The sequence below is a fragment of the Chiloscyllium punctatum genome, chromosome 23 (assembly GCF_047496795.1).
Source record: "Chiloscyllium punctatum isolate Juve2018m chromosome 23, sChiPun1.3, whole genome shotgun sequence".
NCBI classification, from domain to species: Eukaryota; Metazoa; Chordata; class Chondrichthyes; order Orectolobiformes; family Hemiscylliidae; genus Chiloscyllium; species Chiloscyllium punctatum.
The window spans coordinates 57912388-57937787 of NC_092761.1; the positions used below are offsets into that span (position 1 = coordinate 57912388).

Genomic DNA, 25400 nt, shown 5'->3' on the forward strand with positions numbered 1-25400 from the left:
ATGGGAGGTGAGGTCATGGTCAAGGAGGCAGTAGGAGGAAGTGTCAGGATATGAGCCAAGTGCTGGCAAATGGAACTGGATTAAATTAGGATATCTGGCTGGCATGGATGAGTTGGACTGAAGAATCGGTTTCCATTCTGTACGTTTCTATGACTAAGTATTTTCTCGTATCACATTTCCTACTTTTGCAAATTGCTTTGACTCTGTGATTTTTGGTTGTCAATCATTTTAGGAGCAGGAATAGCTTTTTGCAATCCACTCTATCCACCCCGAACAGGATTTTGAAAACCTCTATCAGGTCGCCTCTCAACCTTCTCTCTCCAAAAGAGAACAATCCCAACATCTTCAACCTATCCCTGTAACTAAAGTTTCTCATTCCTGGAACCATTCTGTGAAGCATCTCTTTTGCAAGATCGAAAAGGCTCTTTCTCTAAAAGGACATTAATGAACAGGTTGTGTTCTTACACAAATTTGAGGAGAAAGTGAGGACTGCAGGTGCTGGAGATCAGAGCTGAAAATGTGTTGCTGGAAAAGCGCAGCAGGTCAGGCAGCATCCAAGGAACAGGAGAATCTACGTTTCGGGCATTAGCCCTTCTTCAGGGATGAGGAAAGTGTTTCCTCATTCCTGAAGAAGGGCTAATGCCCGAAACATAGATTCTCCTGTTCCTTGGATGCTGCCTGACCTGCTGCGCTTTTCCAGCAACACATTTTCAGCTTCTTACACAAATCCAAAAGCTTCAAGATTTCTTTTATTTTCAGATTTCTCTTAACAAGTGAATTCAGATTCCCAACAGTCTGATCTGAAATCTCTGAATGACTAGTGCAGTAATGTAACCACCATACAACTGCATCTACCTTCAGTGAAATTATAATACAGCTCTCACTGCTTGCCACCAAAAACATGCTTCAGACTATCACTTGCCTAATTGCTGTCTGCAGCATCTGTTCACAATCTGTTGGGAAGAGATCAAGACTCTGGTCGAGCTCACTGAAACAGATTAAAAAAAAACATTTTGAGAGACACCAAGTGTCATATTGTGTTCTGTCTTCACTTGCCAGTACAACAAAAGAACAGACACGAGCAAAAAAAACATCAGAAAGAACATGTAAAATACAAAACGAAAACACTGATTGCTTCCAGGTGAATTTTATGGAGACATGACAGCACAGAAAGAAATTGTTTGATCTTGTACAGCCATGCCGTTAGTCTCACTCCAACCTTCTATCCCCTTGCCTTTGAACTTTACCTCCCTCAGATGGTCATCGAATTTCCTCCTGAACCCAATGATCTTATCCTGATCCAGCACCCTCGTTGGCATCAAGTTCCACGTCATTCGCACTCAATGAATATATAAAAAAAAGAGATGGTCGGCACATCTTTCCCAAGACGTTACATCAATGTCCTTTAGTCATTGTGCCATCAACTAAAGGAGTAACTATACAGTTATAAACTTGGCTGGAGGATTAGGGTGAGGAACAATATGAGGTGAGCAACCTTAGAATCATAGCAAATAGAAGCAGGAGTAAGCCATTTGGCAGAGAGGTAACATCTATTCAGACAAGTCCTGATGAACCTATCCCAAAGTCACTGCATCAGAGATCAGATCAGTTTTCCTTTGTGTGAATCCAAGGAAAGATACGGGACCAGACAGTGTAGCAGGAGGCCCGCCCAGAACATGTGCGCACGGACTGGCAGAGGTCTTCTCAGACATCTTCAATCTCTCCCTGCAGCAGGCCACTGTCCCTGCCTGTTTCAAGAGGGCTAACATCATCCCTGTGCCTAAAAAGGCTCATGCAGCATGTCTCAATGACTATCGCCCAGTGACCCTAGCTTCGGTGGTCATGAAGTGCTTTGAAAGGCTGGTCATGGCCTTAATCAACTCCAGCCTCCCCACTACTCTTGACCCACTCCAATTTGCCTATCAGACCAACAGATCTAAGTCAGTTGCCATATCACTTGCCTGTCACTCCTCCTAAGAACATCTTGACACAGAACAGCTACGTAAGAATCCGACTCATTGACTACAGTTCAGCCTTCAACATTATTATCCCCTCGAGACTGATTACTAAACTTAGTGACCTCAGACTAAGCCCCAACTCTTTACAACTGGATCCTCAGTTTCCTGGCCCACAGCTCACAGTGAAGATTGGGGACAATATTTCATTCTCACTAACACTCAACACTGGAGCCCCCCAGGGGGGTGTACTCAGCCCCCCACTGTACTCACTGAATACCTATGACTGTGTCACCAAATACCAGACTAATGCCACTTACAAGTTCGCTGGTGACACCACTATAGTCAGTTGAATCGCAGATGGTGACAAAACAGACTATAGACGGGATGTGCACGACCTGGAAAAATGGTGCACTGAGAACAACCTAGCTGTCAATGCCGGCAAAACCAAGGAACTCATTAATGACTTTCAGCGGGATGTTATTCATACCCCCCTACACATGAACAGCACAGAGGTGGAACGAGTAGAGAGTGTCAAGCACCTGGGAGTGGTCATCCACAACAAGCTTTCTTGGGCTCTTCATGTGGACGCACTAGTTACAAAGGCCCAACAACATCTCTTCTTCCTCAGGCAGCTGAGGAAATTTGGAATGACGGTGAATACCCTTGCCAACTTTTATAGTTGCGCCATCGAGAGCATTCTATCTGGATGTATCACCATCTGGTATGGCAATTGTATCATTCGAGATCAGAGACAGTTACAGAGAGTGGTGAACTCGTCCCGGACAATCACAGAGGCCAATCTCCCATCTATAGAATCCATCTACCAGGCCCGCTGTCAAGGAAAGGCCGCCAACATTCTCAAAGATCCATCCCACCCTGGCAATGTTTTTCTACAACCTCTACCTTCGGGGTGAAGGTACAGAAGCTTGAACACATGCACCAGCCGGTTTCGAAACAGCTTCTACCCTACTGTTGTTAGAATACTGAATGGACTCACAAACTCTTAACATTCGCCTGTACCTGTGTTTTTGTTTTTGCCTCTAGTTACCTATTATTTACTATCTATGCTACTTAACTCTGATCTGCCTGTATTGCTCGCAAGGCAAAGCTTTTCACTATGCCTCTGTACACGAGACAATAAATTTAATTCAATTCAATTCATTTAACCTAAGCTTGCTCTGCCACTCAATATGATTCAATATTCTTTTTCCTCTTTCTATCCATATCCTTCAATCCCTTTAAACCTAAGAATTCAAAGCTTTAGCCTAAACCCCTTTCTGTGATAGAGAATTTCACAGGCTCACATCTCTCTGGGTGAAGAAAGTTCTTTCCATTTCTGTTCTAAATGGCCTACCATCCTTAGACTGTCAGTCCTAGTATCCTTAGACTATAACCTGGGCCTCCCCAGTCATTGGGAACATTCTCCCTTGATTTACTCATCTAGTCCTGTTTGAAGTTTATATATTTCTATAGGTCCCCCTCATTTTTTTAAACTCCAGTGAACATAGTCCTAACCGATCCAGTACCTCTTCTTCCATTGGTTCTACCATTGCATTGGTAAGCTTTCATTAAGGATTGTTGATCTAAAGTTTAATTTTACTATATTATATCACATCACAACAAAACAAAAACCAAATAAGAACTGCAGCTGAAGTTGAGCTCCACTGAACAAGAATAGTTACTTCCAAGAGATGTTAGTAGCATTCAGTGAATAATAATAGTGACTTCAGTTAGTTGGGATTGAGCTAAACAAGTCAGGGATCAAGAAAGAGTGTTTTTCTTGGGGAGGATGTGGGGGGGGGGGGGGGGTGGTAAAGAGGAGGTGCAAATGCTGTCAGTTACATTTTGTAAAGTTATGACATATACTTTCTTCATGCATTCCTATAAATGGATCTTTACACTGCATGAGCTAGCACAACTCTGCAAGCACTACAGCTGGGAATTTCCTTTCAGTGTTAAGTCCAGTGTAATGTCAGGCAATGTTGAAGATCTTAACTGGCGCATGGGAAAAGATGGTCACTGTTTCATTATAAGCTGCTGAGTGCTCTTCAGTGTAAGGATTTCTCATGAGCATGGCAGTCTTTGCCCTCTTCTTCCTGTAACATAGGTCAGGGCTAATTAACATTCAATTCCCTTCGCAATCAGTCTTAACATGACTTGGACATGCCAATGTTGGACTGGAATGTACCAAGTTAAAATCACACAACACCAGGTTATAGTCCAACAGGTTAATTTGGAAACACTAGCTTTCAGAGCACTGCTCCTTCATCAGGTGGTTGCGGAGTATAAGATCATAAGACATAGAATTTATAGCAGAAGTGTGATGTAACTGAAATTATGTATTGCAAAAAACCTGGATTGTTTGTTAAGTCTCTCATCTGTTAGAATGAACATGTTGGTTTCAGTTCTTTCATATGTAAATCGCAGAACCTTTTTAAAGTTACATTCCCCAGCTTACTTTAATAATACGTGTCATGTTGGCCCAGATAATGCATTGAAGATGTGAGGTGCCCTGTGTGAGGCTGTTTATGCCACAATGTTCAGACTAATCTAAAAAAAAGGATTTACAGAATCTTATATGGATTCATGCAGTTTTTGAGCAAAATGAAATGTAATTCTGCAAGTACAACTTCACCCCACAAACTTGTGGGTGTGGGTATGTGTGCATGCACATGCGCACATGTAGGGGGGCAGGGAATGTTATAGTGACTGTGAGAGGGGGTGTGTATGTGAGAGTGTGAGTAGAGAGAGAGAGAGAGAGAGAGAGAGAGAGAGAGAGAGAGAGAGAGAGAGAGAGAGAGAGAGAGAGAGAGAGAGAGAGAGAGAGAGCGCGAGAGCGCGAGAGCGCGAGCGCGTCAGTGTGGATTGTTCAGTGACAGTGTTTGACAAGTCTGATAAACTCAGTGTGCATCTTTCTGGGAGTGTCTGTCTGAATTGCTAAGCCACAGTGTTTGACAAGCTTGATACTTGTTAATTGTTTTGAGTATATCATTTTTTGCTTGCTGGTCATCATATTTCATTTAATTTAGAATCATATGATCATTTGGTACATAAGTGACCCTTTGGCCCATCAGGTATGTACCACTGCCTTTACTGCCACAGGACCTTTTTGAAGCTCTGAGCACAACCTCTCAGCTCTTATCAACTAAAGTTTTATTATATGCATGCAAAACTTTACAATATTGTGGTTTACATCATTCAAATGCTCATGTCACATTTTGACATTAGGACAGTTTTAGATAAAATGCAGAGGGTGGTGGGTGCCTGGAACGCTTTGCTAGTGGAGGGGGGCATGATAGCGTTAATTAAGATGTATCTAGACAGATACATGAATGGACAGGGAGCAGAGGGATACAGATCCTTAGAAAATAGGTGACAGATTTAGATAGAGGATCTGGATCAGCACAGGCTTGGAGGGCCGAAGGGTCTGATTCTGAGCTGTAATTTTCTTTGCTCTTAAAACATATCAATGTGACGGCATGCCTTCACAATAGGTTCTGAGCACAGCCAAACAATGTCACCTTCAGCTTCCTCCAAATATAATCATTGCCAAAGATTTAATCTGACTGTAGAATTTACAAGCGCAAAACTATTAAAGATGTACCACCTGGGCAACTTGGATCAAAGTGTGTAGAAGGTAACGTTTCACATGACAGGGTAACTGCGCAATTACAAATTGGTTTCCTTCCTAACCATGCCATTGGAACAGGTAAAGAATGAGGATGGAGCTTGCCATTCATCAGCACACCTCAGTCTGGCAAGTGGATTTAAAAGTTATTGGCTGTTGTTCTCAGAAACCTCTCTCCAGATTTTCAGCTGTTGGTAACTCTGACTGTCTTAGTATTAGAGTCATAGAGGGTGTACCGCATCGAAACAGGTTGTTCATCTCTGCTGCCTGGTTTTCACAATTAATCTCGTCCCACTTGTCTGTGTTTTGATCCATTTCCCTCCATCCCTATGCCATCCATGTACCTGTCCAAATATTTATTAAATAACAAATTTGTACTTGCCTCCACCACTACCTCTGGCAGCCCATTCCAGACAGTCACTGCCCTCTGTTTAGAAAAAAGTGCTCATCTGAACCCTTTTGGATCTCCCCTTTGTCGCCTTAAACCGATGCCCTCTAGTTTTAAAATCCCCTACCATGGGGAAAAGCTGTTGGTTAGCTATGCCTCATGATCTTATAAATCTCTATGAAGTCACTCCTCAGTCCCCTACACTCCAGGGAAATAAGTCCCAGCCTAAGTCCTTATAATTCAAATCTTCCAGTCCAGTTAGCATCCCAGTAAATCTTTTCAGCACTCTTTCTCATTTAATTATATCCTTTCGATAGGTGGTAAACAGTTTTAAGAAACAGTGTTAAAAACATGCGAGTTCTTGGGTCCTCCCTCCATAGTTCAATCATGGAAGACCCTTTGACCCTTTCTCCCACAATATCCTGCTTTCCACGGTTCAAGTTCCCATACACCAGCTAACAATTCGTCACCCACCTCCAGTGCTCCTTTTCACTCTTTCACACGGTTTACTCAACAAGATGGTAAAGTTTTTTTTAAGTCAATTGTAGCAGTTCAGTTAGTCATCCGAAGCTCCTACTTATAGTATTTATCAATAAGTTGCATGATTTACATGTTTCTGGATCAGTTTTTCTTTCATGGTTTGCCTATTTTTCAGGTTTTACACAACTGTCTGAAAGAGGAGAAACCAAGGGGGGTATTCGATGAAATCAGCTCCACAATCTCTTTCAATAACTGCACCAAAAAAAAAAGCAAATTTCACCATCAACTTGAAGAGCGCCACAATATTGCACATCCACAGGATTTTTCAGTAGATACCAGAGGTAGTGGTGGAGGCGAGTAGATTAGATTACTTACAGTGTGGAAACAGGCCCTTCGGCCCAACAAGTCCACACCGCCCCGCCGAAGCGCAACCCACCCATACATTTACCCCTTACTTAACACTACGAGCAATTTAGCATGGCCAATTCACCTGACCTGCACATTTTTGGACTGTAGGAGGAAACCGGAGCACCCGGAGGAAACCCACGCAGACACGGGGAGAATGTGCAAACTCCACACAGTTAGTCGCCTGAGGCGGGAATTGAACCCAGGTCTCTGGCGCTGTGAGGCAGCAGTGCTAACCACTGTGCCACCGTGCTGCCCACCACAAATTTGTCAGTTAATAAATATTTGGACAGGTACATGGATGGGATAGGGATGGAGGGATGTGGATCAAAACACAGGCAAATGGGACAAGATTAATTGTGAAAACTGGGCAACAGAGACAAATTAGTCCGGAAGACCTGTTTCCATGCTGTATACTTCTATCACTCTCTCAATTGTCCTGCACAAATTATTAACACTTCAAAATTTCAACTCAAACTCTTGTTTTAAAAGTGGAAAAAAAAATTAATGGAAAATGGGAAGACACAAGGGCACAACATAATCCTTTGCTGTCACAAAACAGATGTATATTGTAGCACATGCTGTCTTTTTTCTCTTCTGTGAAATGCTTTGTGTAATGAAAAATTGCTAGCAACATTCTTTGAAGTTAGAAAATAAAAATATGAATTCAATTCTCCCATAGCACAGAAAAAGACACTTCGGTCCAACTCGTCCACACCAACCAGCCATCCTAATTTGAACTAGTCCTATTTGCCAGCATTTGGTCTCTCTCCCTCTGAACCCTTCCTATTCACATGCCCATCCAGATGCCTTTTAAATGCTGTCATTGTTCCAGCCTCCACCACTTCCTCTGGCAGCCCATTCCAAATACGCAACATTCTGTGTGAAAAAGTTGCTCCTTACGTCCCTTTTATATCTTTACCCTGTCACCCTGAACCTATGCCCTCTAGTTCTGGACTCTCCCACCCAGGGAAAATACACAGTCTGTTTATCCTATCCATGCCCCTCGTGATTTTATAGACCCCTATAAAGTCACCACTCAGCCTCCGAAACTCTAGGGAAAATTCTCTAGCCTATTCAGCCTCTCCCTTCAACTCAAATCCTCCACTCCTGGCAACATTGTTGCAAATCTTTTCTGAACATTTTCAAGTTTCACAACATCCTTCCTAGGGAGACCAGAATTGAATGGAGTATTGCAAAAGTGGCCTCACCAATGTCCTGTCCAGCAACAACATGACATCCCAACTCCTATACTCAATGCACTGTCCAATAAAGGCAAATGTGCCAAACACCTTCTTCACCACCCTGTCGAACTGCAGCTCCATCTTCAGGGAACTACAAACCTGCATTCCCAGGGCTCCACCATTAAGTGTGTAAGTCTTGCCCTGATTTGAGTTACCAAATACAACACTTCGCATTTATTTAAAATAAAGTTTATCTGCCACTCCTCGGCCCATCAGCCCAGGAGTGGTAGATCAAGATCCTGTTGTACTCAGAGATAACCTACTTCATCGTCCACTACACCTCCAATTTTGCAGCTGCAAACTAACTAACCAAACCTCCCGCTGAAAAAACAAATGCTCGAGATTACAGTGGGTCAGGCAGCATTCACGGAGAGACAGAAAGCTAATGTTTCGAGTCTCGATGACTCTTCATCAGAGCTCTCAAAACGTTAGTTTGCTCTCACTCCATGGATGCTGCCTGACTCGTTGTGATCTCCAGCATTGTTTAGTTTCAGTTCAGATTTCAGTATCTGCAGTCATTTTAACCATGCCTCCTTTCATCACATCCAAATCATTTGCATAGACGACAAAAAGCAGTGGACTCAACGCCAATCTTTGTGGCACATCACTGGTCACAGGCCTCCAGTTTGAAAAACATCTTTCTACAACTATCTTCTATCTCCTCCCTTCAAGCCAAATTTATATCTAATTGGCTGACTCCACCTGAATTCCACGTGAGCCAACTTTGCAAAGGTGATGATTGCAGATGCTGGAGATCAGAGTGATGCTGGAAAAGCACGGCAGGTCAGGCAGCATTTGAGGATCAGGAAAATTGACATTTCGGGCAAAAGCCCTTGATCAGGAATAGGCAACTTTGCTAACCAGTCTACCATGTGGAACATTATCAAACACCTTACTGAAGTCCACACAGATAATGTCTACTGTTCTACCTTCATCAATCTTCTTTGTCACTGCTTAAAAAACTTCAAGTTAGTTAGTTAGACACCATGTCCCACACAGAGCCATGTTGACTATCCCTAATCAGTCCTTGTCTCTCTAAATGCAGGTAAATCCTGTCCCTCAGAATCCCCTCAAATAACATACCCAACATTAATGTCAGGCTCAGCGGTGTATAGGTCCTTGGTTTTTCCTTACAGCCTTTCTTAAATAAAGCTACCACATTAGCCACCCTCCAGTCTTTCAGCACCTCACTCATGGTTGTCAATGATACAAATACCTCAGCAAGGGGTCTAGCAATCTCTTTCCTTGATTCATCTGATAGATCCTAGGGATTTGTCTACCTTTATGTGTTTTAAGACCTCCAGCACCTATTCTTCTTTAAAATGGACACTTCAAGACATCCCTACTTATTTCCCAAGTTCTCTAGCTTCCCTGTCATTCTCGATGGCAAATACTGACAAAATATTTGTTTAGTATCTCAACCATCCCCTTGGCATCCACAGTCTCATTGATCTTTATGGGGCCCTATTCTTTAGCTTTTAATGTATTTGTGGAATCTCTTTAGATTTTCAGTAACCATATTTGCTAAAGCTATCTCATGTCCCCTTTTGACTCTCCTGATTTCTCTCTTGAGTATATTCCTGCTGCCCTTGCATTCCTCTAGGGATTCACTTGATTTGAGCTGTCTATACCTGACGTATGCCTCCTTTTTCTTCACCAGAGCCTCAATCTCGCCAGTCATCCAGCAATCCCAACCATACCACCTCACCCTTCACACTAACAGGAACACACTGTCTCTGAACTCTCATTATCTCATTTTTGAAATGCTCCCACCTTTCCAACCTCCCCTTAACCGACAAACAGCATACTCCAATTTGCTTTTCAAAGTTCCGGCCTCATACCATCAAAATTGGTCTTTCTCCAATTTCGAACTTTTACTTTAGATCCGGTCTATCCTTTTCCAGTGTAGGCAGCATCCTGGTAAATCCCCTCGCACACTCTTTAAAGCTTCCATGTCCTTCCGATAATGAAGTGACCAGAACGGAACACAAAAAAAAACTCCCAAAAAAAAAGAAAGAGAGGTCTAAGCGGAACTGGGCTGCATTTGGTGATCACATTGGAGGGACTACAAAGGAGATTCACCAAGATGTTGCCGAGGATGGAGCATATCAGCAATGATGAGAGGCTGAAGAAGCTTGGGTTAGTTTCCTTTGGAGCAGAGAAGGTCGAGGAGGGACCCGATAGAGATGTATACTATTATGAGGGCATTTCTTTCATCTATTTACCACCACCAGAGGGGCAGGGACAAGGTGAATTGAAAGCAGCTGTTCCCCAGGCTTGAAGAATCAATAACAAGAAAGCGTAACCTTAAAGTGAAAGGCAGGAAGTTTCGGGCGGATTTGGGAAAACTTCTCCCAGTGAACGGAGAGAGTCTGGAGCATTCTGCCTGGAAGTGTAGTTGAGGTGGTAAATCTCTCAGTCTTTAAAAAAGTACTTAGATGATAACTTGGTAGTGTCATAACATTCAAAGCAATGGAATAAGTGCAGGAATGTGGGAGTCGTGTTAGTAGTGGGATTTCTTTTGGCCGTACAAACCCACTGATCCAAACGGCCTTTCCTGTCCTGCTGAGTCTTTGGACCTCCAGCAACAAACTGCATTTCTTATTCTTGTAAAGAAATTGTGAACAGGCACTCCAGGTTCATGCCTTGGGCTCTGAAATTCACATCAAAGGAGCCAATGATTTGGCTTTGGTTGGATATAACTTCGGAAATAAAAATATTTGTAAATGTCCTAATTCCTCTGCTATCACCACAATTACACCCTCAATCCCATCTTTGCTATCTATCCCCACTTCCCATTACAGTATTGGTTAAACATTATTCCTTTCTAATATATTCTTTTTTCCAATGTTTAGTCTTAACTGGAGTGCAGATCTCACAGCTGTTAGTTACCTCTGGACCTTAAAAGACCTTAAAATCCCCACCCTTTCACTTCCTCATCCAAGTTATTTATAACAATCACAATCACAAAGAGCAGAGGTCCCAGCAGAACAACACTGGTCACTGTGCTCTGGACTGAAATATTTTCCATCTACTACCACTCTCTGTCATCTATGGGCCAGCCAATTCTGTTTCAATTCTGTTTCCAGACACCAAGGTTTCACTGTATCCCATGCCTCCTTACTTTCTGAATGAGCCAACCCTAGGGAACTTTATCAAATACCTTGCTAAGTTCCATATACACCACATCCACTGCTCTACCTTCATCAATGTGTTTTGTCCCATTCTCAAAGAATTCAATAAAGTTTGGGAGGCATGATCTGCCCCTCACAAAGCCATGCTGACTATCCCTAATCAAACTGTGGTTTCCCAAGTAATCATAAATCCGGTTTCTCAGAATCCTTTCCAATAATTTGCCCACCACAGATGTAAGACTGACTGGTCTGTAATTCTCAGGGTTATCCCTATTCCCTTTCTTAAACAAGGGAAAACATTGGCCGTCCTCCAATCATCTGGTACTACTCCAGTGGACAGTGAGGATGCAAAGATCAGTGCCAAAGGCACAGCAATCTCTTCCCTAGTTTCCTGTAAGCCTTGGGTATATCCTGTTTGGCCCAGTGGACTTACCTATCCTTATACTTTTCAATATTTTCAGAACATCTTCCTTCTTAACATCAACCTGTTTGAGCGTATCAGCCTGTTTCATACTGTCCTCACAAACAACAAGGTCCCTCTCAGTAGTGAATACTGAAGCAAAGTATTAATTAAGGACCTCCCCTACGTCCTCAGACTCCAGGTACAAGTTCCCTCCACTAACCCTGATCGGCCCTACCCTCACTCTGACCATCCTCTTGTTCCTCACATAAATGTAGAATGCCTTCGGGTTTTCCTTAATCCTACACGCTAAAGTTTTTCCATGTCCCCTTCTAGCTCTCCTAAGCCCATTCTTCAGTTCCTTCCTGATTACCTTATAAGCCTCTAGAGCCCTGTCTGATCCTTGCCTCCTCAACCTTAAGGAAGCTTCCTTTTTCTTCTTGATAAGATGTTCCATATCTCTTATCATCCAAGGTTCCTTCACACCATCATCCCTTCCTTGCCTCAGTGGGACAAACCTGCTCAGCACTATCAACAAGTGCTCCCTAAACAACCTACATATTTCTGTCATGCTTTTCCCTGAGAACATCTGTTCCCAACATGGGTGCCCTAGTTACTGCCTAAAAGCATTGTAATTCCCCCTCCCCCAATTAAATACATTTCTATTCTGTCAACTCCTATCCCTCTCCATGGCTATAGTGAAGGTCAGGGAGTTGTAATAACTATCACTGAAATGCTCTCCCACCAAGAGATTTGCTCAATGACTTCCAAATGCCTTTATTCTGCAGACTTTGAGGTCTTTCTCCATTAAAGAAATATTCAGCTCATTTGTTCTACCTGTCAGGGAAAAGGCAGCAATGGGAGTTGATGATTATCTGAACAGCCACAATCTCATTGAATGGCAGAGACTCAATGGGCTGAATGGTCTATTGCTACTCCAAATGTCTTATATTCTTAACCACCAGAGAAAAGTGAACAGAAAATGATACACACTACATTTAGAATTACTTAATTATAAGTTTAAGTTTAATTACTTTTGTTTTCAAGAAAAGAATTTGCATCAGCTGTATCAAAATGCAGTGTAAACAAGACCACACACAGAATGCTAGGCCATTAACTTTGATATGGAACTGGATTGCTGACAATTTACAGAACCTCTTCATAATATCTTCTGACTCATTTGTTTGAGAAATATTTATAATTTTAAAAATTGGGCAGCATCTTTCAAAAAACCTGCTGATTTTTAGGGTGGCCCTTGGACAGAGCACTTAAGAACTGCTTTACAAAAACTCAATCTGCACCATTATCCCACTTCTGCCAGTGTCCAACTCAATCTGCTTCAAAGGACTGTACAAACACAGGGCTTAATGTTCCAGTGTGTTATGCGCCCATTAGATCCTTCATCTGTCTCCAACAAACAACATGTGTGTAGAATTTCATCATTTCCTTGTTTTGTAAACTGACAAATAAAATTTATTAACCATTAATTGATGAGTGAACTAATTGATAAGTGGTAAGAGGCTGTACACTGTACATTTTGAGTGTTTACAGATGTAACATGTGGAAGGAAGTCTTAATGCAGCTGTAATTAAGGTCTTGGTGAGACCACACCCTGAGTACTATGTGCTGTTTTGGTCTCTATACTAAAGAAAAGATAAATTTCACAAAAAGAGAGAGAGTGAAATTAAGATCCATCAAAACTGATTGTTGGGATGGCAGGTTCTTGATATGTGAGGAGATATTGGGTCAACCAACCCTGTATTTAGAGAAGCTGAAGACGAGGAAATGACCTCAGTTAAATATATACAATTCTATCAGGGTGAAACGGACTGGATGGCTCCCCTGGATGGGGATTCCAGATCGAGGGATCATGGTCTCAGGATAGTCAATAGGCTGTTTAACGCCAAAATAAGAAAAACATTCCTTCAGAGTGTGGCAAACCACTAAAGACTGGGGAGGTTGGGTCACTCATTCAGGGAAATTGCTTCTTAATAACACCCTTCCTATAACAGGGAGACAAGGACTGGACATAGTACTCCAGAACACGCCTCACCAGCATCCTGTATAACCTCAATATAAACAAAACTATGCATCAACCTAACTACAATTTCTTCAAATAATTCAATTATTTACGTAGAACTCTCTTTTGGAATTCATGCTGACAGTTCTTTATTACATTTTCATTTTTAAATGTTTTCCTGTTGCACATTTGAATCTGAGTCCATTCTCCTAACATTAGGCCAATAGTTTCTTGATCTAGCTCCTATTCTTCTTTCTTCCTTGATAATTTAAAATTCCAAATCTTTACCTTCCTGATCTCAAAAACAATTCTCCCTTAACGTATTCATATTCCCTTTTGTCATCGTTCCTACGTTATCTATGGACATAAAAGTGTGTTTCTTAGTTTCGATTTCATCCTATTTTTCCATGTATCCATAATTTGATGGTCATGGCAAGTTTATTCTTGCATTGTAACCCAATACATTTCTTCCAGTTTGGACAGTTGCATATGTTTGTGACTGCTGTTTCATTTCTTTGTTGGCACATTTTCCAATTTATTTCCCCAGTTCAATTCCCGTTCTCTGAAAAAAAATTATTACGTTTCTCCAGTTTTTCTCTTTGAGCTTGGTTTTACTGATGGCTGCCTTTAATCTTACTTTAAACCTCACTCAGTTTGAGCGAAAACAGTGAACACAACAAATTCGACTAGATCACAGAGGTTTACTTACCTCACCAAAATTGTACAAACCAATGAGAAAGTCTCAAAACTCTTCAATGACACCAAATATAATCCAGAGACCATACGCTTTTACGGAATCTGGATATCAATGGCAAGACCAGACTTTTTACCCTTCCCCAATTGTTCTAGAGGAGGTGGGGAGTTACTTTCTTCAACCACTGCAGTCCTTGAGGTGCACAGACATCCCACAGTGCTGACAGGAAGTTAGTTCCAGAATTTTAATCCAGTGAAAGTAAAGGACGGCAATATAGCTCTAAGTCACAATGATGTCCTATTCAGAGGAGGACTTGCAGGTGGTGATGCTCTCATGCATCTGCTGCTCCTGATCTTCAGGTGATGGTTGTCTCAAGTAATTGTCGTTTGGGACCAATGGTCTCACTTTGATCATCAGAGCTGATTTGTCTTTCATCAAGCAAACTGTCAATGGCAACACAATGTAGGAGCAAATTACTGCACATGCTGGAATCTGTACTGAGAAACAAATGCTGGACATCCCAACAGGTCAGACAGCATTCATGGAGAGACAGCAAACTAATGTTTCGAGTCTTAGATGACTCTTCATCATTTTGACTTGAAACGTTTGATTGCTCTCTCTCCAAGGATGCTGTCTGACTCACTGTGATCTCCAGCAACTGTTGTTGTCGTCAATGGTAACAGACTAATTCTCATAGCTATGGAACGTATGGTCACGAGAACGTACTTGGTCCATCATTACTTTCAACAACTCCTTTGAATCTACAAATTTCTCATTCATACCAGACAACTACGAAACAATCAGGATCCAATACTATACCTTTTTTTACAATATGTTTATCAGTAATCTTTCTCAGCGTCCCCACTCTTCAATCCCCTCTCTTTTACAAAAAAAACAACATTCAGCTGATCTAAACTGGTTTCCAATGGCCTGGCATCAGGCCTTAAGGCGAGCAAAGTTTTCTCTGAAACTTTGTGAAAACTTTTCTGTCTGCATGCAATGTATCAAATAGTCAAATAAAAGTAGAGTTAACTTTGGTACCTTCTCAAGCTGGGGGATTCATTATTTATTGCCGTGGAACTTTAGGATTGTTACCAAAAGCTGATATAGATTATACCTTCTGACAACTTACAGCAAGGCCTTAGCATGAACAGCCTGTGTTAGTGTAGGTGATAATTTACAGTTTACTTGAACTGCCAACATTTTATGAGCAATTTTATCCCTTAAAGCATAGCTCCTTTCACACAGCCTGTTTTAAAAGTGATTTTTGCAGCTGTATTCAAAACTCACCCTTATACATCCACACAAGTCTGCAAGTTCAGTTTTAGCAAATGCTTTCTCCCCCATTAATGAGAAATGCTTCCAGTGGTCTAAGCCCAATCCCTCTTTCTTTCCCACTACATTATCCACAATTTATCTTTACTGGCAACTGTCTTAATCTGGTTGCCAAAGTTAAAAAATGAAATGATTTTTCTTCTATATTCCACACCTTTATATCCATACCACTACCTGTTGAAATGCCTTGCTAAGGCAAAGTGACAACACAATGTCCTTCAATACTTCCTACAAATCTCACATCTGTCACGTATTTCTTTCATAAGTTTACTATATTCTTCATCCCTTATTCCTGAATCCTTTACAAAAAATTTTAACCTTTTGGAGGACAAATAAGCAAATTATCTATGTAGTTTTAACAAACTTTACATTTTGACTTCTACATTTCAACCTGTATTTCTTTATTTACTTTGACTTTTTGAAATTATTAAAAGGAACAAAACTATCCCAGCTACGTAGAGCAAATTTGCAACTTTTCCAAACACAATCGCTTTGTCTTTTTCATATCCAATTTCATCTGTGCTTATTTCCAGTTGAAGATCTACTTAATAACTAGGGTATTTCCCTGGATATTATATCCACAGTAATGAAATGATTGACTCGGGCTATTTCAAAAGAAATGACTATCTTTTCAAAGGTTTTAATGTATTATCATACCAAAAACATTCTCCACATTCCTATTTTACAGAGTCTAGGTAACATTTCACCTCATCTATTCCACCCACTGTAGCTGTGTAACCACTAGCATATTGAAAGATTCTGCCAGAACTATGTTCATTCTTGGCCTGAAAACTATTGTGGCGAGTACAATGCCTCTCTTTGATCTTCATCTCCATTCCCAAATCCTCTAATACATCATTTAGAACGGTTCATACTCTCACACTTGAATCACACCTGAAACATCAATTGAATACACCCGGAGCAGTTCTTGAGTTAATTCCTTTATTGTAAATCCCAAAATGTCTTTGCTTCTTAAAACTGTCAAAAGCATTTTGATCATACACTTTTCAGAGAATAACATTTCTGAACAGTGTGATTGGAAGATTATGGGTGTGTTTGGAAAGTGAACATACGGTGTTCATTGGTGCCTATAAACCTTGTAGACAGAAGTGGGCACGCTCAGAGGCAACAGCCTGTGGCATTCACAGTTAATCTGGAGATCCAGGTAATGCTCTAGGGACGGGGGACCATGATAGATGGTGGAATTTAAATTCAATAAAAATCTGGAATTAAGAGCTTAATAATGCCCATGAATCCATTACCGATGGTCGGAAAAAAACGTCTGGCTCAATAATGTTTTTGGGAAGGAAACTGCCATCTTTACTTGGTCTGGCCTACATATGACTCCAGACCCACAGCAATGTGGTCGACTCATAACTGCCCTCTGGGCAATTAGAGATGGGCAATAAATGTTGGCCTAGCCAGTAATGCCCACATTCTGTTCGTGAATTTTGTAAAATCCATCGACCATTTGACTTAGTCTCCTCACTTGTTTCTCCAAAGTTTGCTTTTGTTTTGGACAAATTTAAAAATCAAACAACACCAGGTTACACTCCAATGGATATTTGAAAGCACTAGCTTTCGGGGCGCTACTCTTTCATCAGGTGGTTGTGGAGTACAAGATCATAAGATACAACATTTATCGCAAAACATTATAGTGTCATGCCACCGAAATGATATATTGAACAAACCTGGATTGTTAAGTCTTTCATCTTTTAGAATGGGTTACAGGTTTCGGTTCATTAATATGCAAATCCCAAAACTTCAGGATTTGGTGATGCTGGTGTTGGACTGGGGTGTACAAAGTTAAAAATCACAACACCAGGTTATAGTCCAACAGGTTAAATTGGAAGCACACTAGCTTTCGGAGCGACGCTCCTTCATCAGGTGACAATCACCTGATGAAGGAGCGTCGCTCCGAAAGCTAGTGTGCTTCCAATTAAACCTGTTGGACTATAACCTGGCGGTGTGATTTTTAACTCCAAAACTTCAGTGAAGTCACCTTCTCGAGATAACTTAAGGTTTTATAACAAAAGGTGACATCTCAGCTCAGACAACGAATTAAAGGTGTGAGGTTGGAGTCTGTCTGTATCCCAATCTTGAGTCAGACTGGTTCTACTTCCAAAGTGGAATTTACAAAATATTACACGTATTGACTGCCTGTTGGCTTTCTATTCCTGACTGCCTGCCTCTCTTCCAAGAATATATCTATGCCTGGATATCCTTGGAGAGGGTATATTTGATGTCTACTCGTACCCTCGCAATTACCAGAGATAGTGAGAACCAAGGGGCTGATGGGCAGTGTTACTAACTTCTTAACTGGGTAAATTGATAAATTGGTGATGGTCAGCTAAAGTTTTAAAAAGAAAGGCTTGTTTTCTGATTTTCTTTGGAAAGAGAGAAACTAATATGCGTTGAACAATAAAATGCAATTAAGCAGTTGCAGAAAACAGATTGACTCCTGCTCTGGTAAATGGTTTACTAGCAATTTAATATTATGCATATACACTCACAATCCATGCTCCAGCACGCTCTTCACAGTACTATCCTTTACTTAATATTGTCTTTCCACATTCTCCCAATCAAAATGCATCACCTAATACTTCTGTACACTGAAATTCATCTGCCACCCATCTGCACAAGCTACCAATATCAATGTCCTCCTTAAAGTTTACAATTCTTCCAAGTTTTGTACATCTGCATATTTGGATTGCACCCTGTACAACAATGTCTAGATCACTAATACATATTGCAAAAACAAAAAAGACCTAGTGGGATATTCCACTTGATATCTTCCTCAAGATGAAAAGAATCCATTCACCATTGTTCTCAGGTTCTCATCATTGGCCCAATTTAATAATCATGTTGCTACTATTCTTTTTATTCCATGAGCTCTAACTTTGCTCAGAACTCTTTTTGCTGCACGATATTGAACACTCTCTCTCAGTACCACATCAACAATATCAACCACATTAGCTCTCTCTGCGAGCTCTTCTAAAGTTAGCAAAACATGGTTTCCCCTTTTAAAAAAATCAAAGCTGTCCCTCCTTAGTTAACCTCCATTTATACCAAATTGTTACTTGAACAAAATTAGCAAACTAGGATGTTGAATTTATTGAACTGTGGTCACTTACTTCATCCTTACAGAAAAAGGTAGGCTTATTTGTATCCTTTAATATTAAATAAGGAATGAGGCAAAGTCAAAATACTGCAGATGCTGAAAATCTGAAACAAACAGAGAAGTGCTGCAGAAACACAATGAGTCTGGCAACTTCTGTGGAGAAACATAGTTAACACTGAGTCTGGTAGGAGTCTTCAGAACAGAAAGGTGTTTTGAAAACATCTTGGTTGTACTTTTGATGGAAGCAGAGAAGGAGAATGACAGCAGATGGTTTGGAGTCTCAACAGAAAAGTCAAAAGAGTTATTCATAGTGAATAGATAGAGAAACAAAGAATGGGCTCTGGTGAATTTAGTATAAATAGAATGATGAGGTTGAATATTGGCCTTTAACACAAGACATCTGGAATGAAAAGGCAGGAAGTAACATTGCAATGAGTAGACCCCCATCTAAAAACATAGAAGATAGGAGCATTTGAATCATTTAAAGATTCAAATGCTCCTAAGCAAGAAAAAAAAGTCACAGCAGTTTACTCCACCATTCAATATGATATTGGCTGATCATCGAGTTCAATATCCACAATCCTGTCCTTCCCCCATATCCCCAATTCCACAGGCTCACCACTCTCTAGGTAACAAAATTTCTCCTCAGTTCAGTCTTAAAAGGTTTACCCCTTACCCTTAAGCTGTGAGCCCTGACTCCAGACTCCCTCACCCTCAGGAACATCCTTCCTGCATCTAAACCAAAACAACTGCAGATGTTGGAAATCAGAAACAAAAAATAGAAATTGCTAGAAAATATCAGCAGGTATGACATAATCTGTGGAAAGAAATCAGTTAACGTTTTGGGTCCAGTGACTCTTAAGAGCTGTGGATGAAGATGACCCTATCTAGTGTCTGTTCAAGAAAGTGTACAAAACAATTGTTGGTTCTGTGGATACCCCAAGCAAACTTTATTGCTCTCAACACACTTCAGCTCATGTGAATCAATACATCATTACTCCACTGAGCAGTCCAGCAACTGATAGTGGCAATCATGACTAGTATATCACCCCAGATTTAGATCATAAGACATAGGAACAGAAATTAGGCCATTCAGCCCATCAAGTCTACTCCGCTATTCAATCATGGCTGATAGGTTTCTCATCCCCATTATCCCACATTCTCCCTGTAACCCTTGATACTCAAGAAGTTATCTATCTCAAACTTTAATATACTCAGTGACCTAGCCTCCACAGCCTTCTGTGGCAATAAATTCCTGAACATTGAACGTCATCCACTGTCTACATGCCCATTACACCAAATATCAGAGTCGCAGAGATGTACAGCACGGAAACAGACTCTTCGGTCCAACTCATCTACGTTGATCAGACATACCACCCAATCTAGTCCCACCTGCCAACACCTGGCCCATATCCCTCCAAACCCTTCCTATTCATCTACCCATCCAAATGCCCTTTAAAAATGTTGCAATTGTACCAGCCTCCACCACGTCCTCTGGCAGCTCATTCCATACACATACCACCCTCCGAGTGAAAACGTTGCCCCTTAGGTCTCTTTTATATCTTTCCCCTCTCACCCAAAACCCAAGCACTCTAGTTCTGGACTCCCCAACCCCAGGGAAAACACTGTCTATTTATCCTATCCATGCCCTTCATAATTTTATAAACCTCTATAAGGTCACCCCTCAGTCTCCGACGCCCCAGCTTATTCCATCTCTCCCTATAGCTCAAACCCTCCAACCCTGCCAACATCCTTGTAAATTATTTCTGAACCCTTTCAAGTTTCACAACACCTTTCCAATAGGAAGGAGACCAGAATTGCACGCAATATTCCAACAGTGGCCTAACCAGCCCTTTTGAAGTTTGCACTCTGTAGAGACTCTGTGAAAGTGAAAACAGGCCCTTTGGCCCATTGAGTCCACACCAATCCTCCAAAACGCATCCTACCCAGACCCACCCCCTTATTCTATCCCTGCAACACTGCATTTCCAATGACTAATTCAGATAGCCTGCACAACCTTGGACACTTTGGGCAAGTTAGCATGGCCAATTCACCAAACCCGTACATTTTTTGAGGAAACTACAGCAGCAAGACGAAACTCACACAGACATGAGGAAAACGTCTGTGTAGAATTTGTAGAGTCAATCAAGGCTGGAATTGTACTCAGGTCCCTGGCCCTGTGAGGCAGCAGTACTAACCAGTGAACCACCATGCTGTCCTTTCCTACTCATAGTTTACAATGCTTCCAAGTTTTGTATCATCAGTATATTTTGAAACCGTCCTATACAACAACATTTGTATATATTCGGGAAAAAGTCCCCAACCTCCCCCGGGATTTTCCACTCCAAATCTTCCCCAGGATGAAAAGCAGAGCCATTTATTTGTTCCTTGCCACTCAGCCAAGAAAGGAAGGGGACAAAAACCCCATCTTTGTAGTCACACTTAATAAGCCCCCTCAGATGCAGATAATAAAGTCTCAATAAAAAAAATTTGAGAGACACCCACTCCCGAAATAAAACACCTGAAACCTTTTCTAACACTATGAGGTTTGTAATTATTCATAATACATTTTCTGTTTGTTATTGTTACAAAAGAAACAAAATCCATACATTATTGTGTTCCGTCTTAGGAGCAGCTACCAATTTGAGTCTCACACATGATTCAGGAGTCACTTCACTAGGGCGAATGCCTGAAAATACCAGTGTTTTTCTCTTGGTTATCATTGATACTTTATCTAATGCCAGAGAATACACTAATTTCCATCTGAGTAACAGTTACATTTACAATGCTTTGAAATGTCTGCTTCACACTTACAACTCTGCTTCAAGCAACTTCCAATTTCTTTCCTTTTATCTCACACCACACCCAGGCCTAACCCTTCAAGCACAGTATGCACTGACAGCAAACAAATTTACATATTAAAAAAGTGAACATGACAGAACTTTTGCATAGATGGGCTGTAAGGTGAGAGATCCCTACTTACCTTTCAGAATAGAGGCACGGGGGGGGGGTGGCAACAGGTATACCAGCACCCACACAGCCAGGTATCCCAGCTGAACACTAAGCTGGCATTTCAGGCCTTTTCCCCTAGGAGGCTGCCTGGAATGGAATAATCTCAGCCAGCCACTTTGTCTAGACACGAGTAACCTATGGAATGCCAGGGCAGAAACCAGAGACCATGTTCATGTCTGGAACACACTGCTTGGAAATGAGGTGGAGGCAAGTTTAGCTGATGGCATTGGATGATTATTTAGAGAAACAATGTGTGCAGGATTCCAGGGAAAAACCAGGAGATTAGCACCAAGTGAAAACGCTCGGCGAACCAGTGCAGACCTGATAGTTTCTGTGTTGAGGGAGCCCATTCGACAATTCTAGTTGGATTCTCCACCCAGTCAGGACCTTTTAGCAAGCTGCAGTCCATTTAGCAGATAAGACAATGCTCAGAAACAAAAGAGTATCTGGCCCATAACGTTCAAAATAAGGTTTCTCCTTCACCGTGGAACATGGTAAAAAATTTGCAAGCCCTCCTCTCTCTCTCTCTCTCCTCCTTCTCCTCCTCCTCCTCCTCCTCTCCCCTCTCCCCTGAGGATGCCCTGTGGATCCTTTACACTACCGGCCCAGCTCAATGAGCTTAACCTGTCGGGCAGTAGCTATTTAATTTGAATCTTTAAATGATCCAAAATGCATTCGCTAAAAGCAAACGGGGAAGCCGAGAGCTCATAAGTGGATTGGTCTCGTCTATGGGGGTGAGGGGGGGTTTCCTCTGACGGCCTACACGAACACTGGAAAGTGATACTGTGTGGGGAAGCGTTTAAACACATGAATACAAGCGGCCATGAATCAGCCCCTGAGCTCGGCAAGAAAACTGTTCCGTTTCACTAACGGGCAGCTCTCAACTCGCAGAACACAACTAAAGGCAGAGGATTTTGTTTTTTAAAAAAATGTATTATTCGGCAGTAGTGAATAAACAAGATAGTGGGAAGGAGGGGGCTCTTATCTGGAAATTCAACCGATTTCAGTGAAAACAGTGACTCACCCAGCTCTGAGTGTTAAGTGCAGACCCTGCGTCCTCTCAACGGTTCCACTCCTCACTCGCGGCAACACATCGCCCCCACTCCGTGTCTCTCTCTCTCTCTCTCTCTCTTTCTCTCACACACATATAGACTGCAATATCCCAAGAGACGGAGCTCAACAAGCAAAGGCGAGATTTAACTCAGAGACCGAGGCGAAGTGAAGTCTGTGCCCTCACTCCGAGCCTGAATCCTCCCAGCTCTCCACAAGAGAGTCACTTATCCTCCCACCCACAGGACAGAGCAAGCTGCAACCAACCCGCCTTTTGTTGTTTCTCCCCTTCATTCCCCCGCCCAGAGATACCAGGCATACTACACCAGAGAAGAGATCTTAATCTAAAATAGACCAACCACAATGCCTCTTTATTATAAATAATAGTTTTCACCATGTCTTAACCGTATACATGCAGCAGCCTTATATACATCTCATATATCCACCTATTACATCATATTGCAACCTCTAAATATAGACAGCTATATATAGTATATCCAACGCTAAACATATATCCCGTTATCACTACCTCTTTCCAGAGAATTACAATGAACCCCGTGAAGCTGTTGGACGGTTTGCTAATGGATGGCGGTGTACTAATGTGAGTCCTGAGGTTTTATGGAAAATGATATCAAGGCTGCTTCCCAGGGTAGGGATTCTGAAAGAGACTGGAGATCAGAGGACGTATGTCCAAGTTAATGGGAGACTCACCAGCATTAGCCCAGAACTCCACAAACACCCGCCAGGGCATTTGTGACCCCCAATGGGAACAGTCCACACAGAGAGTCCTGACTGGGGGGGTGGGGAGGGGACAGTCAGGTCATGGGCCAGAAACATGCTCAGCAGAATCGACAAACAGTATCTAACAGATTTAGTACGCGAACTTGGGTCTCACAGATTCTGTGAGATGGTTTCTAATCGACTTATTCAGAGGCGTTCTGGATTAGTGGTGCTGGAAGAGCACTGCCTGAACTGCTATGCTCTTCCAGCACCACTAATCCAGAATTTGGTTTCCAGCATCTGCAGTCATTGTTTTTACCTTATTCAGAGGCGTTATCATGCAGTTCTGAAGCAGGTGTGACTTCAACCACAGGCCCACAGCCCAAAGGTAGGGACATTACCACCGTGTCACAAGAACCCTCATCACAAATCCTGTTACTGCCCGTCCTAATTGTTTCGCCTGAACGCGTTAATCTGAACAAAGGACGTTGACTCATGCCAGTTAAGGAGATGGATGTGAAACATTCTCAGTACTTGTAGCTTGCTGAATCAGAGTGAATGGAACTGGGAGTATTGTGCTGAGTTCTGTTGTTTTCACCAGTAACAGTACCTATCTGCATTTATCAGTCTTCAACGAGTAGTTATCTGCAGCTCCCAGAGGAGCAGTAATTCATACCAGAGATAACTTTCAGCAAGCCCAGTACCTGTCACTGGTTGTGAATTATTGGTGGCTAGTAACCTGGAGCAAAGAGCTGCATATTTATCTCAGTCCAACTACTCACTCACTCACACATTCTGGTCTCACACTCTCAATTAGTTTCAGCAATCCAGAGCAGGGCTAGAGAAGAGCGGGGGAGGGATTCTTTGGTGGAGAGTGGAGCAGGAAGCCTGGCAAAATTGGCGCTGAGCTAGAGCATGCCACCTTCAGCCCTTCTCTCCTCACCGTACGGCTCCTGAAATCCCTCAGTTCACTCCACCATTGCCCCCAAAACTCCACACCACTCTCCTCCAACCCTGTTTGTTTCTCCATAAGACCATGGGACCATAAGAAATAGAAGTAGACCATTCATCCCCTCGGGCCTGCTCCACCATTATATGGCCTTGACACTTGATTCATTTTCTCTCCCTCCCAGCTCCCAATCCCTCTCTCTCCCTTCTTCCTCCCCAGTCTCTCCTCTGCCCACCCTGTCTGTCTCCTTCTCTCTGCTCATCCAATTACTCTCTCACCCCTCCCAAGTATCTCCAACCCTGCTCCAGTCCCTCTCTCCCCCACTCCCCTGTCCCTTCTACCCTTGCCCTCTGACCTCAGTTCCACTGCCCATGTCCCTCTCTGCCACTTGTGAAAAGTGTCTCTATCCCTCTCCCACCAGACTCTCTCTACTGCCTGCTGCAGTCTCTTTCCCGCTCGCTCATATCTTTCTGGTGAGCAGTGACTCGTTACCAAGAGTAGACTTTTGCAAGCTCCAAGCTTTTGTCTGTCATTGTCCTGTTCATTTTGTGCTGTCACTATAGGCTTCTCATATCTGTGGCTAACACTTTGCTTCTACCTAAAGCAGATGCTTCAAATTGCACGGCTACACACAGGGGTTACACAGAAAGCAAGCCAAAAAGGATCTCCCAAAATGAACAGCTACATATGTGACAAGGGCCAAGACTTAAACAAGGAACTATATGCATCAGGTGGAGTGAAATTTGTATAGTATGCATAATTTGTGGCTTCAATAAATATTATCCTTCAACAATTAAATTGCACATTTTCATGTATTTTGGGTATCTCCACTGCTAAAGTATACACATTTTATAATGAATGA

The 25400-nt window shown here is 42.0% G+C and overlaps 1 protein-coding gene across 5 annotated transcripts in view; it reads right to left on the bottom strand.

Moving 5' to 3' along the window:
• st3gal4 (ST3 beta-galactoside alpha-2,3-sialyltransferase 4) overlaps positions 1-23127 on the bottom strand; it is a 132416-nt gene extending 109289 nt beyond the window's left edge. For 2 of the 5 annotated variants that reach the window (XM_072593031.1, XM_072593032.1), the window contains exon 1: positions 22844-23120. The gene's annotated coding sequence lies outside the window, so the exon portion shown is untranslated. Of the gene's footprint in view, positions 1-922; positions 989-22140; positions 22290-22843 lie in introns of those variants that run through there. The other 3 variants (XM_072593033.1, XM_072593037.1, XM_072593035.1) reach the window with 3 other exon arrangements.
• Between the last annotated feature and the right edge of the window lie 2273 nt (positions 23128-25400).